This window comes from Oncorhynchus mykiss, chromosome 15 (assembly GCF_013265735.2).
Source record: "Oncorhynchus mykiss isolate Arlee chromosome 15, USDA_OmykA_1.1, whole genome shotgun sequence".
NCBI lineage: Eukaryota > Metazoa > Chordata > Actinopteri > Salmoniformes > Salmonidae > Oncorhynchus > Oncorhynchus mykiss.
In genome coordinates, this window is record NC_048579.1 from 17,515,360 (window position 1) to 17,528,010 (window position 12,651).

General features: G+C 42.1%; 1 protein-coding gene across 2 annotated transcripts in view; it reads right to left on the minus strand.

Annotated features, from left to right (window-relative positions):
• The window catches only part of LOC110489717 (polypeptide N-acetylgalactosaminyltransferase 11), a 51,047-nt gene extending 38,396 nt beyond the window's left edge, over positions 1 to 12,651 (minus strand). Inside the window, exon 1 of one of the 2 annotated variants that reach the window (XM_021562503.2) lies at positions 12,321 to 12,651. The gene's annotated coding sequence lies outside the window, so the exon portion shown is untranslated. Of the gene's footprint in view, positions 1 to 1,761; positions 1,879 to 12,320 lie in introns of those variants that run through there. The other variant, XM_021562504.2, reaches the window with a different exon arrangement.

Sequence of the window (12,651 nt, forward strand, 5' to 3'; positions counted from 1 at the left end):
TTACAGGTCTGTGAGAGCCAGAAATCGTGCTTGTTTGTAGGTGACCAAATACTTATTTTCCACCATAATTTGCAAATAAATTCATTAAAAATCCTACAATGTGATTTTCTGGATTGTTTTTCTCATTTTGTCTGTCATAGTTGAAGTGTACCTATGATGAAAATTACAGGCCTCATCTTTTTAAGTGGGAGAACTTGCACAATTGGTGGCTGACTAAATATTTTTTTGCCCCACTGTGTGTGTGTGTGTGTGTGTGTGTGTGTGTGTGTGTATATATATATATATATATATATATATCCAAAACTGTAGGTGCGCGAGACAGCTTTACCAGCATCATAGCATATGTATCGATGAATTGTTGTGACATGAAATTCGAATGATTGATTACACTATGTGTAATAATTACATAACAATTTAACGCGTTCATTAATTAATGTGCAGTCATATTCAGGTCCTGATTGGTCAAATAATGTTATTTGACACACAAAAGACCCAAACGGTTGAGAATGAAACAAATGAACAACAAAACAGCACAGCAAGTAAGTGAAAGAATTAGGTTTTGATTATGTTTTACTGGTGATGGGGACATACTTAAATGCCAACAAAATAACTTTTTGGTGAGTGTGTGTGTAACCTTTATTTAACTAGGCAAGTCAGTTCAGAACAAATTCTTATTTACGACGGCCTACCCCGGGTGACGCTGGGACAATTATGCATAGCCCTGTGGGACTCCCAGTCACGGTCAGATGTGATACAGCCTGGATTCGAACCAGGGACTGTAGTGACACCTCTTGCACTGAGATGCAGTGCCTTAGAATGCTGCGTCCATGTGTGTGTGTGTTAACTATTTAACTGTACTGGAATGCTTAAACATCGGTTATGGGTATCGTTTTTTTTAAGCAAGGAAAATATCGGATATCGGCCAAAAATGTCTTATCAGGGCGTCACTAGAAATTAGGCTTAATGAAGTACACTAGTATTGTCTGCTAGACTAGTTTATATTTCTGCGGTCAGTAGTATAACAAAAAAGTTATAGCTGATGTCAAAATGTTAATAGCCGTTTATTTCCCAGAAAGAGAGAACATTATAAGGACAAAGGTCTTTTGAATTTCACCAACAAGTTAACCATTAACCACCTACACAAATGCATGAGAGAATAAACCCCAAAAAGTTCATATGAATAGTTAGGCCAAGATTCATGTACTAGGCTAACACAAAACTATTGTACTCTGCAAAACAAGTCTGTTAAACACAGAAATGATTAGCGTAAATGTAAAACCAAATAGGCCTAGTTCAACAGGAAAACCCTGAGCTACTCTTGGTCTCAAGTGAGCTGACCTGAGGTTGCTGGGGTGATCAGCTATTGATTTAACAAACCAGAGACGATTCAGGAAAGAATACTAGATCATTCTTTGCTAAACTAAGCAGTTGTATTTCAAAAGTATAAAAACAATGAACACGCTTCAGAATAAACCAGTTCCCTCCCGTAAGGCGATCTGGGCTATGATTTAGGCTCGCTAGACAACTATTTGACGGCGTGGGACTATAAGGTTATATCTGCAAAAAGACGATTGAGATTACTGGCTTTAAAGTTCCGAACCCTCATTGGTTTGAATGGTGTCAGAAATACTTATCTAGTATCATTATGAATTTAACAACATGAATTGGGTTATTCAGAGTACAAGGCTATGTCAATAAATACATTGACAAAAATGCAGATAGAACCTTAATAGTCCCAAAATACACACTCATACTACTCACTGATAGCCCACGTTATTTCATGATAGCCTGGATCCAATGACAACAAAAATATGAGAGTAACTGGAGACCAGTCGTCCTGCTACATCATGATGCCAAGAGGGGAGGGACACCACCCACTATGGAGATGAGGTACCATCTGACCTCAGATCCTGCTTCTACCGACCTATTTATGCCCATGGGTCTTTTTCAGATGTGACTGTTGCCTTGGCAGGGCTAGGAACTCAATCATTCTGTTTGTCCTTCTAGGGGCCTACTAGGTTACTTTTTATGAGTTTATAATCTAAAGTGCCACCTAGGTAAACAATGTGTGGCATTTACTTAATTTAGCTTAATCCAGTTTAAAAGAAAATATGTAATCCTGAAATGACAAATGTAGGTTTACACTAGTACATTTCGATCTTCAGCCATGTAACATCTGCAACTTGCTGAAAAAATTGTGTTTATTTCTAAGAGCCCACTCAGTTTCACACCGAGCACAAAAATTGCATCGCCACGACACCACAAATTAATCAGAGGGACCAAGCCGGGCAGGGAGGGGACTATGAAAGGGAACGTTCGAGAATTTGAGATCTCTGAGACACGGTTAGGAGAGAAGCAGCCTGGCTCCGGTTCCTAACCCCCTGCCCTGCCATTGAGCCCAGCAACACAAGAAATTCAGTAAGTCATCAACAATTGAAACACCAGTGGGGGAAGGCCTTACACAGGGAAGCCTGTCAACCTGCCTCATTATCTAATAGTGACTCTTGAAGGGCCATCTAGGCTATGTGCCTGGTAACATTTAATGTCTAAATCCAGTTGTCCTATAATCCTATATGGATTAACAGATTCTGCATCAACACAATACATTTTGACTGTTCATTGACGTTATTATAACATCTCTTCTCTGATTGTCTGTCAGCGTGCACTCCAGGAATTGGTCTTCGTACTGTACCTTGCATGCCATGCATAGAGTATCAGCTCCCATATTCTCATGTGTTTGACTCAATGTCAAACCACCCCATGCTTTTATAAACAAGGCAATAGACAATATTTTTGCCCTTGAGCTCTGACGGCTGGTCAAATAACAGGACTATCAACTGTGGCTAGCGTTGTCCCATTAGGTTGACTACAGTATGTCTGTGGATCAGGGCTCCAGACTGTACACGGCATTGATCCACGGCTGAAGAAGGGGCCAGCGCAAAACAGATGCTAACTGTAGCCTAAACGTTAATGAGCGTTAGGCCTAGGCTACGTGCGCTAATGCTACTTCAGGACAATAATTGAGGCCTGAATGCTCAATGCTTGTCACAAATTAGGCAAGTTGCTCTCGACACTTTATAAATGGAAAAGGCTTAGATAAAATGTCCTTTCTACTTCTTTCAGACACTAACTTTAAAAATCACTGCCTGAATTTATTAGCAAAATCAATATCCATTTCAGAAGAGTGTGTGCGTTTCACACGGAGGAGTTGAGTGCTTTTTGAGGCCAGAGTTTCTCAACTTGAGAAGAAGGGGACTGTAAAATTAAAGTTGGCACCGAGCTAAATGGGATTCATCAGATGTAGTCACAGTGGTCCAGAGGGACAAGGATGTTTTAAATTGTACCACAGAAAAGAGAACAGAGCCTTGCTAATTCAGTTTCCTTCTGGTTTCAATTTAGAAAATGGAACGAGCAAGTTCAAATATACTTGCAGTCTGTCTCTCTCTCTAGCATAGTCCCGTCACACCACACACTTTTACATGAATAACAACTTTTTTCAAATATGCTGAACTGGCCCCATTACAAAGATTAAAGGCTAGAACAGGGGGAAAAAACACCAGTGTGGTCTATAATTAGCCACCTGGAGCCTGAAACAATAACTGAGGGGCTCATGCCGTTAGTATAATCTGAAACTGACATATTGCAGCAGTGATTTGGACTGTATGGCTGCCTGTCACACCCAAGTCAATACTTTGTAGAAGCACCTTTGGCAGCGATTACAGCTTTGAGTCATCTGTATCAGCTTTGCACATCTGGATTTGGGGATTTTCTCCCTTGCAGATTTGTGTTGTGTGTGTGTGTGAGAGAGAGAGACTTAAGCCTTGTTCACACTGCATGCCTTAATGCTCAAATCAGTTTTGTTTTTCAAATTGGATGTGTGTGTTCAGACAGCATTCATTTGCTGACATGGCTGTGTGCACAGTGTTCTAGGCTGATTGGTGTTCGTGCTTCCCATCACTCAGAGGTTATGTAGCAAGTTTAGGTGACAATGCCTGCTATGGACGTTTCCCCAGTCATAAGATGATCCAACTTTTTGGCTAGCCACAGCAGTCATCTAGCTAGCTAGGTAGCCAATTAGCTTTCTAGCACATTCACTCGTTTGTAAACAATTCACAGAGCAGCTAACAAGCAACAAGATTGAGGGCAAATAAAAACCCCTTCAAGGAAAATACATCAGATTTAACCATTCACACACGTTCCATGGTCAGTAATCAGATTTGTATTTCAGCGGTTACATTCGGGCACATTTGGCTCCATGTGAACTACAATTCCGACACTGTGTTTTAACGTTTAGAAAAGTAAATCAGAATATGCCGAATAAGAAGATACACTTACTGTAGCAGTTTTGCACAGATTCACAAGATGTACGTGCCTTCAGCTGACGAACTACACTTCCTCCACAGCTATGCTTACACATAAGTGTTGGGAGCACGTTAGATAGATAGGCTGTCACCTGTGCTAATTATGTCTTCAGTCCGTCTTCCGTAAACAAGCGATGTAACATGGAGATATGGCCATGTGGTAACACTAACCCTATCCAAAGGCGTGTAGTAATTTAATATTTTGCTTACTTCTCACTGATATGAAAGATACAGTCTTTATGTTTCCAAGAATGTACTGCAAGCGAAGCGTGTTAATGTTTTGAGCAAGCGTCGAGGCTTAACAAAACTCTCCCAGTCAGAAGATACCATTTCTACCTGCATGTCACCTATGCAACTGGAGGCGAAAAAACTGTAGATCACCTTTACGCCACAGACACATACAAAGCTCTCGCCCTCCATTTGACAAATCTGACCACAACTCGATCCTCCTGATTCCTGCTTACAAGCAAAAACTCAAAACAGGAAGTACCAGTGACATGCTCAATACAGAAGTGGTCCGATTCTACAGCTACATGATTGTTTCGATAGCACAGATTGGAATAAGTTCCAGGATTCATCAGATGGCATTAGTCACCGGCTTCATTATTAAGTGAATCGATGTTGTCGTCCCCACAGTGACCGTACGTACAGATCCCAACCAGAAGCAATGGATTATAGGCAACAGTCGCACTGAGCTAAAGCCTAGAGCTGCCGCTTTCAAGGATCAGGACACATAAGAAATAAAGCTACGCCCTGCGACGAACCATCAAACAGACAAAGTGTCAATACAGGACTAAGATTGAATCTTACTACACTAGCTCTGACTGTTCGGATGTGGCAGGGCTTGCAAACTATCACGGATCACAAAGGGGAACCCAGCCGTGAGCTGCCCAGTGACACCAGCCTACCAGACGATGCTACCAAGCAACACCAAACCATGCTGAGAGAAACAGCTGTTCCGGACGACTGTGTGATCCCCCTCGCTGTAGCCGATGGGAGTAAGACATTTTATTTTCAAACTCTCCCTGGCCCAGTCCTTAATACCTACATGTTTCAAGCAGTCTACCACAGTCCCTCTGCCCAAGAACAGCAAGATAACCTGTCTAAATTACTTTCACCCCATAGCAATCACATCTGTAGCCATGAAATGCTTTGGCTGGTCAGTGCTCACACAACACCATCATCCCAAACACCCTGGACCCACTCCAATTCGCATACTGTCCCAACAGATGACGCAATCTCTATTGCACTCCACACAGCCCTTTCCTACCTGGACAAAAGGAACACCTATGTGAGAATACTGTTCATTGACTACATCTCAACATTCAACTCCACTAGAAAGGTCTATTGAGTGCTGATGTCATTTCCTGTCACAACTTGTGGACTTGTTTACCTGCTGCTGTGCATTTTGTTGCTAGACTTACTTTGCTACCTGCCAACGTAAAAAAAAAAAAAGCCAAAGCCAAGTAGTAGCATAAACACTAGGCATTCTAATTGCAGTCGCTGTACTCATAATATACAGTAGAAGCATCTGTGCCACAAATAAGTACAGATTGTAGTATAAATCCCCTCGCACAGTCCCCGCAGCCAAAATATTTTCTCATGGCTTCTTGAAGGAAATGCTCAACCGGTGTCGCTCATTCAGCCGACAAACTTTCAACCAGTTCTCTTAAACAATGAGTCGGAGTCAGAGGCCGAGCCTTCTCTGGTCTCTGCTCCACCTGTTACGGGGTCTGAGACGCCGAAGCCTCCCACCATTAGCTCTGACACATTGAAAACCCTAGTCATTGACGACTCCATTACCCGCAGTATTAGACTTAAAGAATCATCCAGCGATCCAACACTGTTTGCCAAGGGGCAGGGCTACCGACGTTAATGATAATCTGAAGATGGTGCTGGCTAAGGCAAAAACTGGCGAGTGTAGAGCATAGGGATATTGTTATCCACGTCGGCACCAACGATGTTAGGGTGAAACAGTCAGAGGTTACCAAGCGCAACATAGCTTTAGCGTGTTTATCACCTAGAAAGATGTGTCGGCATCAAGTAATTGTCTCTGGACCCCTCCCAGTTAGGGGGAGTAATGAGCTCTACAGCAGTCTCACAACTCGCTGGTTGAAAACTTCCTGCCCCTCCCAAAATATATAATTTGTAGATAATTGGCCCTCTTTCTGGGACTCACCCACAAACAGGACCAAGCCTGGCCTGCTGAGGAGTAAAGGACTCCATCCTAGCTGGAGGATTGCTCTCATCTTATCTATGAACATAAACAGGGCTCTAACTCCACAATGAGATCACCAGCCTGCCAGCTTAGTGGTGTATGCCACTAGCACAGTCAGAGTATTCAGCTCAGCTATCCCCATTGAGACCATGTCTGTACGTCGATCTAGGTTGGGCAAAACTAAACATGGCGGTGTACGCCTAAGCAATCACTGGAATAAAGACCTCCTCCATTCCTGTCATTATTGAAATAGATTGTGATATCTCACATCTCAAAATAGGGCTACTTAATGTTGGATCCCTCACTTCCAAGGCAGTTATAGTCAATGAACTAATCACTGATCATAATCTTGATGTGATTGGCCTAACTGAAACATGGCTTAAGCCTGATGAATTTACTGTGTTAAATGAGGCCTCTCCTCCTGGTTAAACTAGTGACCATATCCCCTGCACTTCCTGCAAAGGTCGGAGGTGTTGCTAACATTTACAAAACCAAATTTCAATTTACCTTAAAAAAAACACACAAAAAGTGCATTTGTCTTTTGAGCTTCTAGTCATGAAATCTATGCAGCCTTCTCAATCACTTTTTATAGCTACTGTTTACAGGCCTCCTGGGCCGTATACAGCGTTCCTCACTGAGTTCCCTGAATTCCTATCGGACCTTGTAGTCATGGCAGATAATATTCAAATTTTTGGTGACTTTAATATTCAAATGGAAAAGTCCACAGACCCACTCCAAAAGGCTTTTGGAGCCATCATCGACTCAGTGGGTTTTGTCCAGCATGTCTCTGGACCTACTCACTGTCAGTCATACTCTGGACCTAGTTTTGTCCCGTGGAATAAATATTGTGGATCTTAATGTTTTTTCCTCATAATCCTGGACTACTGGACCACCATTTTATTACGTTTGCAATCGCAACAAATAATCTGCTCAGACCCCAAACAAGGATCATCAAAAGCTGTGCTATAAATTCTCAAACAACCCAAAGATTCCTAGATGCCCTTCCATACTCCTTCCACCCAAGGACGTCAGAGTATAACAATCCGTTAACCACCTAACTGAGGAACTTAATTTAACCTTGCATAATACCCTAGATGCAGTCGCACTCCTAAAAACAAAAATAATTTGCCAACAGAAACTAGCTCCGTGGTATACAGAAAATACCCAAGCCCTGAAGCAAGCTTCCAGAAAATTGGAATGGAAACGGCACTTCACCAAACTGGAAGTCTTCCGATAAGCTTGGAAAGACAGTAACATGCAGTATCGAAGAGCCCTCACTGCTGCTCGATCATCCTATTTTTTTTCAACTTAATTGAGGAGAATAAGAACAATTCTAAATGTATTTTTGCTACTGTCGCAAAAGCTAACTAAAAAGCAGCATTCCCCAAGAGAGGATGGCTTTCACTTCCGCAGTGATAAATTCATGAACTTCTTTGACGAAAAGATCATGATCATTAGAAAGCAAATTACGGACTCTTCTTTAAATCTGCATATTTCTCCAAAGCTCAATTGTCCTGAGTCTGCTCTACACTGCCAGAACCTAGGATCAAGGGAGACTCAAGTTTTTTTATAATATATCTCGACACATTGATGAAAATAGTCTTGGCCTCTAAATCTTCAATCTGCATACAGGACCCTATTCCAACTACTAAAAGAGCTGCTTCCTGTGCTTCGCCCTCCTGTTGAACATAATAAACGGCTCCCGTTTATGTGGCAGTAATAAAACCTCCCTTGAAAAAGCCAAACCTTGACCCAGAAATTATTTTAAAAAATACAAATTATATATCGAATCTCCCATTCCTTTCAATTGTTTTAAAAAAAGCTGTTGCACAGCAACTAACTGCCTTCCTGAAGACTAACAATGTATACGAAATGCTTCAGTCTGGTTTTAGACCCCATCATAGCACAGACTGCACTCGTGGAGGTTGCAAATTACCTTTTATTGGCGTCAGACCAAGGCTCTGCATCGGTCCTCATGCTCCTAGACCTTAGTGCTGCTTTTGATACCATCGATCACCACATTCTTTTGGAGAGATTGGAAACCCAAATTGGTCTACACATACAAGTTCTGGCCTGGTTTAGATCTTATCTGTCAGAAAGATATCAGATTGTCTCTGTGGATGGTTTGTCCTCTGACAAATCAACTGTAAATGTTGGTGTTCCTCAAGGTTCCATTTTAGGACCTCTATTGTTTTCACTATATATATTTTACCTCTTGGTGATGTCATTCGGAAACATAATGTTAACTTTCACTGCTATGTGGACAATACACAGCTGTACATTTCGATGAAACATAGTGAAGCCCCACAATTGCCCTCCCTGGAAGCCTGTGTTTCAGACATAAGGAAGTGGATGGCTGCAAATGTTTTAATTTTAAACTCGAACAAAAGAGATGCTAGTTCTAGATCCCAAGAAACAAAGATCTTCTGTTGGATCTGACAATTAATCTTGATCGATGTATAGTCGTGTCAAATAAAACAAAACAAAAAATAAAGGACCTCTGCGTTACTCTGGACCCTGATCTCTCTTTTGATGAACATATCAAGACTGTTTCAAGGACAGCTTTTTTCCATCTACGTAACATTGCAAAAATCTGAAACTTTCTGTCCAAAAATTATGCAGCAAAATGTATCCATGCTTTTGTCACTTCTAGATTAGACTACTGCAATGCTCTATTTTCCGGCTTGACTAGAACCAATTTTTTTTATCATATTACTCCAGTGCTAGCCTCTCTACACTGGCTTCCTGTTAAGGCTAGGGCTGATTAAGGTTTTACTGCTAACCTACAAAGCATTACTTGGGCTTGCTCCTATACATCTTTCCGATTTGGTCCTGCCGTACATACCGACATGTACGCTTCGGTCACAAGACACAGGCCTGCTTATTGTCCCTAGAATTTTTAAGCAAACAGCTGGAGGCAGGGCTTTCTCCTATAGAGCTCCATTTTTATGGAATGGTCTGCCTATCCATGTGAGAGGCACAGACTCGGTATCGACCTTTAAGTCTTTATTGAAGACTCATCTCTTCAGTAGGGCCTATGATTGAGTGTAGTCTGGCCCAGGCGTGCGAAGGTGAACGGAAAGGCACTGGAGCGACGAACCGCCCTTGCTGTCTCTGCCTGGCTGGTTCTTCTCTCGCCACGGGGATTCTCTGCCTCTAACTCTATTACGGGGGCTGAGTCACTGGCTTACTGGTGCTCTTCCATGCCGTTCCTAGGAGGGGTGCGTCACTTGAGTGGGTTGAGTCTCTGACGTGATCTTCCTGTCCGGTTTGGTTTTAGGCTGGGTTTCTGTATAGCACTTTGTGACGTCGGCTGATGTAAAAAAAAATAATAATTAAAAGGGCTTTATAAATACATTTCATTGATAGCGCCCTCCAAGCTCATCACTCAGATAAGGACCCTTGGATTAAACAACTCCCGCTGCAACTGAATCCTGGATTTCCTGATGGGCCGCCCCCAGGTGGTGAGGGTAGGCAACAACACATCCGCCACGCTGACCCTGAACACGGGGGCCCTCTGAGGTGTGTGCTTAATCTCCTCCTGTACTCCCTATTCACCCACGACTGCGTGGCCATGCACAACGCAAACACCATCATTAAGTTTGCAGATGACACAATGGTGGTAGGCCTGATCACCGATGAGACAGCCTATAGGGAGGTCAGAGACCTGGTAGTGTGGTGCCAGGACAACAACCTCTCCCTCAATGTCAGTAAGACAAAGGAACTGATCGTGGACTTCATAAAATGGAGGGCCAAGCACGCCCCCATTCACATCAACAGGGCTGTAGTGGAGCGGGTTGAGAACTTAAAGTTCCTCGGTGCTCACATCACTAAGGACCTATCATGGTCCTAACACACCAACACAGTCGTGAAGAGGGCACAACAACGCTTCATCCCCCTCACAAGGCTGAAAAGATTTGGCATGGGCCCTTCAGATCCTCAAAATTTCACAGCTGCACCATTGAGAACATCTTGACAGGTTGCATCACCGCTTGGTATGGCACTTACGCACTGGCACTGGACTTTACTCACACTGCACTACACACACGCTGCTGCTACCCTGTTTATTATCTATCCTGATTACCTAGACACTGTTACCCCTACTTACATAAAAATATTTCCTCAATCACCTCGTACCCCAGCACATTGACTCAGTATCAGTACTGTATCTAGCATCATTATTGTTAATATTTCCTTTTTATGCTAATTTTCATACTTTTTAACTCTGCGTTGTTAGGAAATGGTTCATAAGTAAGCATTTCACAGTCAAGTGTACATCTGATGTAGTCGGCGGATGTGACAAATAGCATTTGTTTTGACTATAGTCAATAGCCGCTAAAGCAGTTAGTTTAAAGGCCTAGTGTCATAGCTATTGAATATCATGTTACTGCAGCATAAATATTGAATAATGTATTGCGCTACTATGATGACATTGATGTTGTGTAAAACTAAATGTTCAAAACCTATTGTGATCATGTTTGAAAGCATTTACCCTGAACTTCTGGTTGTGTAGCCTACCCTCTACTTAACTGCAGTAATGGTCAGTCCAAGCTGGGCAGTGCTGTGTATGTATTTAGCTGGGCCCAGCTTGTTCTGAGGTTGTAGAGACTTTTGTATAAATGTTCTTTCTTTCTTCTAATTAATGAAGCTTTCTTATAGCATTCTCATATCCCGGGACCCTTCATTTTACATGTACTCATCCTTATGTTTGTAACTCTTTTGGTTAATAAATCCACCACCTATTTTGCATGGACCTCCGGCATTCCGCTTCCATCCTTCTCCATGCACCATCGTCTTTAAAAGGATCATCCTGTTCCAACTAACTTTAGACACAAACACATCCCTAATCAGTGGTGTTTCTACTGGCGTCCCGTCCCCACAATTCGGTTAGATCACACCCAACCAGAGAAAGATTCAGACTAGTGCCCATGCAATCTGTTTTTTTTTTGTTTTTTTTGCATAGTTTTGTATTATAATATATGGTTGTTTTTACTAAGCTTGATATCCTTCGTTTGAGGTCTAAAATATGAGCGTTTTAGTCATGAAGAGCTGGTTTGTCAACCATCGGCATTGTGTTTTCACAGGCAGGTTCAAAGCACCTCTGTGGCATTATAGCCTTAGAGGACGTTAGAAAATATTCGCTGTAGCTAACGTTCTAGCTAGAATGAATACGCTAGTATACTGACGTAGCTACACGCGCACAAACTTTACTAACTTGTTATTATACGGTAGCTAAACATAATGCATGGGTGCATTCACGAATCTATCTACAAGTAGTTAACGTTAACTAAAGTTGGCTATTGTGTAAGGTCAACTAACAAGCTGGCTAGTTGGGTAACGTTATAGTTAGTTGCCAGGGATCAAGAGTACACTGACGTTACAGTAGCAGGCAAACTAGTTACAATCGCTATTGGCTGATAATATGCATAGCAATTTGGTTATATCTATATTTAGCTATAGCAAAGCTGAGTGGCAAAGTTCTAGATTCTAGCTACTTAGCTAACATGCGATACAAGACACGCTAGCAAGTTAGTTACTTTGCTTTAACTAACACACGAGTTGACATTTAATATTGGTCATTCATTGCAGTGATCATACCAAGCAATAAGCAAATAACGTCAGCTAGTTTTGCTGCCCGCTAGCTATTTAGCGCGAGCCCTCAAATCGCCTATGAGCGAGACCCGAGGCAACTCGAAGGAAGATTGTGCATTTATGAAATGAAAAGTGTAATGTCAACTTACGATGAACTTGCTTCATGGACATCCCAATGTGTCTTTGCTGGTGTAGCAAATTCAGTTGGCTAGGTAAACAGACGGCAGCAAGACCCAAGTGATACCTCCCCACCTTTAGTACGCAACGCAACAAGCACCCTCGTGACACAAAACTACATACACCCCAATGATCCAATCCAAATCCTTTCCTAGCTGCTTAGCCATTATTTTTTACTTCGGCTTACAACCAAATGCACCAAGTAAAATGGCTATAGCTAACGTTAGCTAGATACCCTTTCTGATGGACTACATTGGAGTGCAGTCTCTCTTACATTGAGTGGGTCTGTGCAGTGAGGCGGAG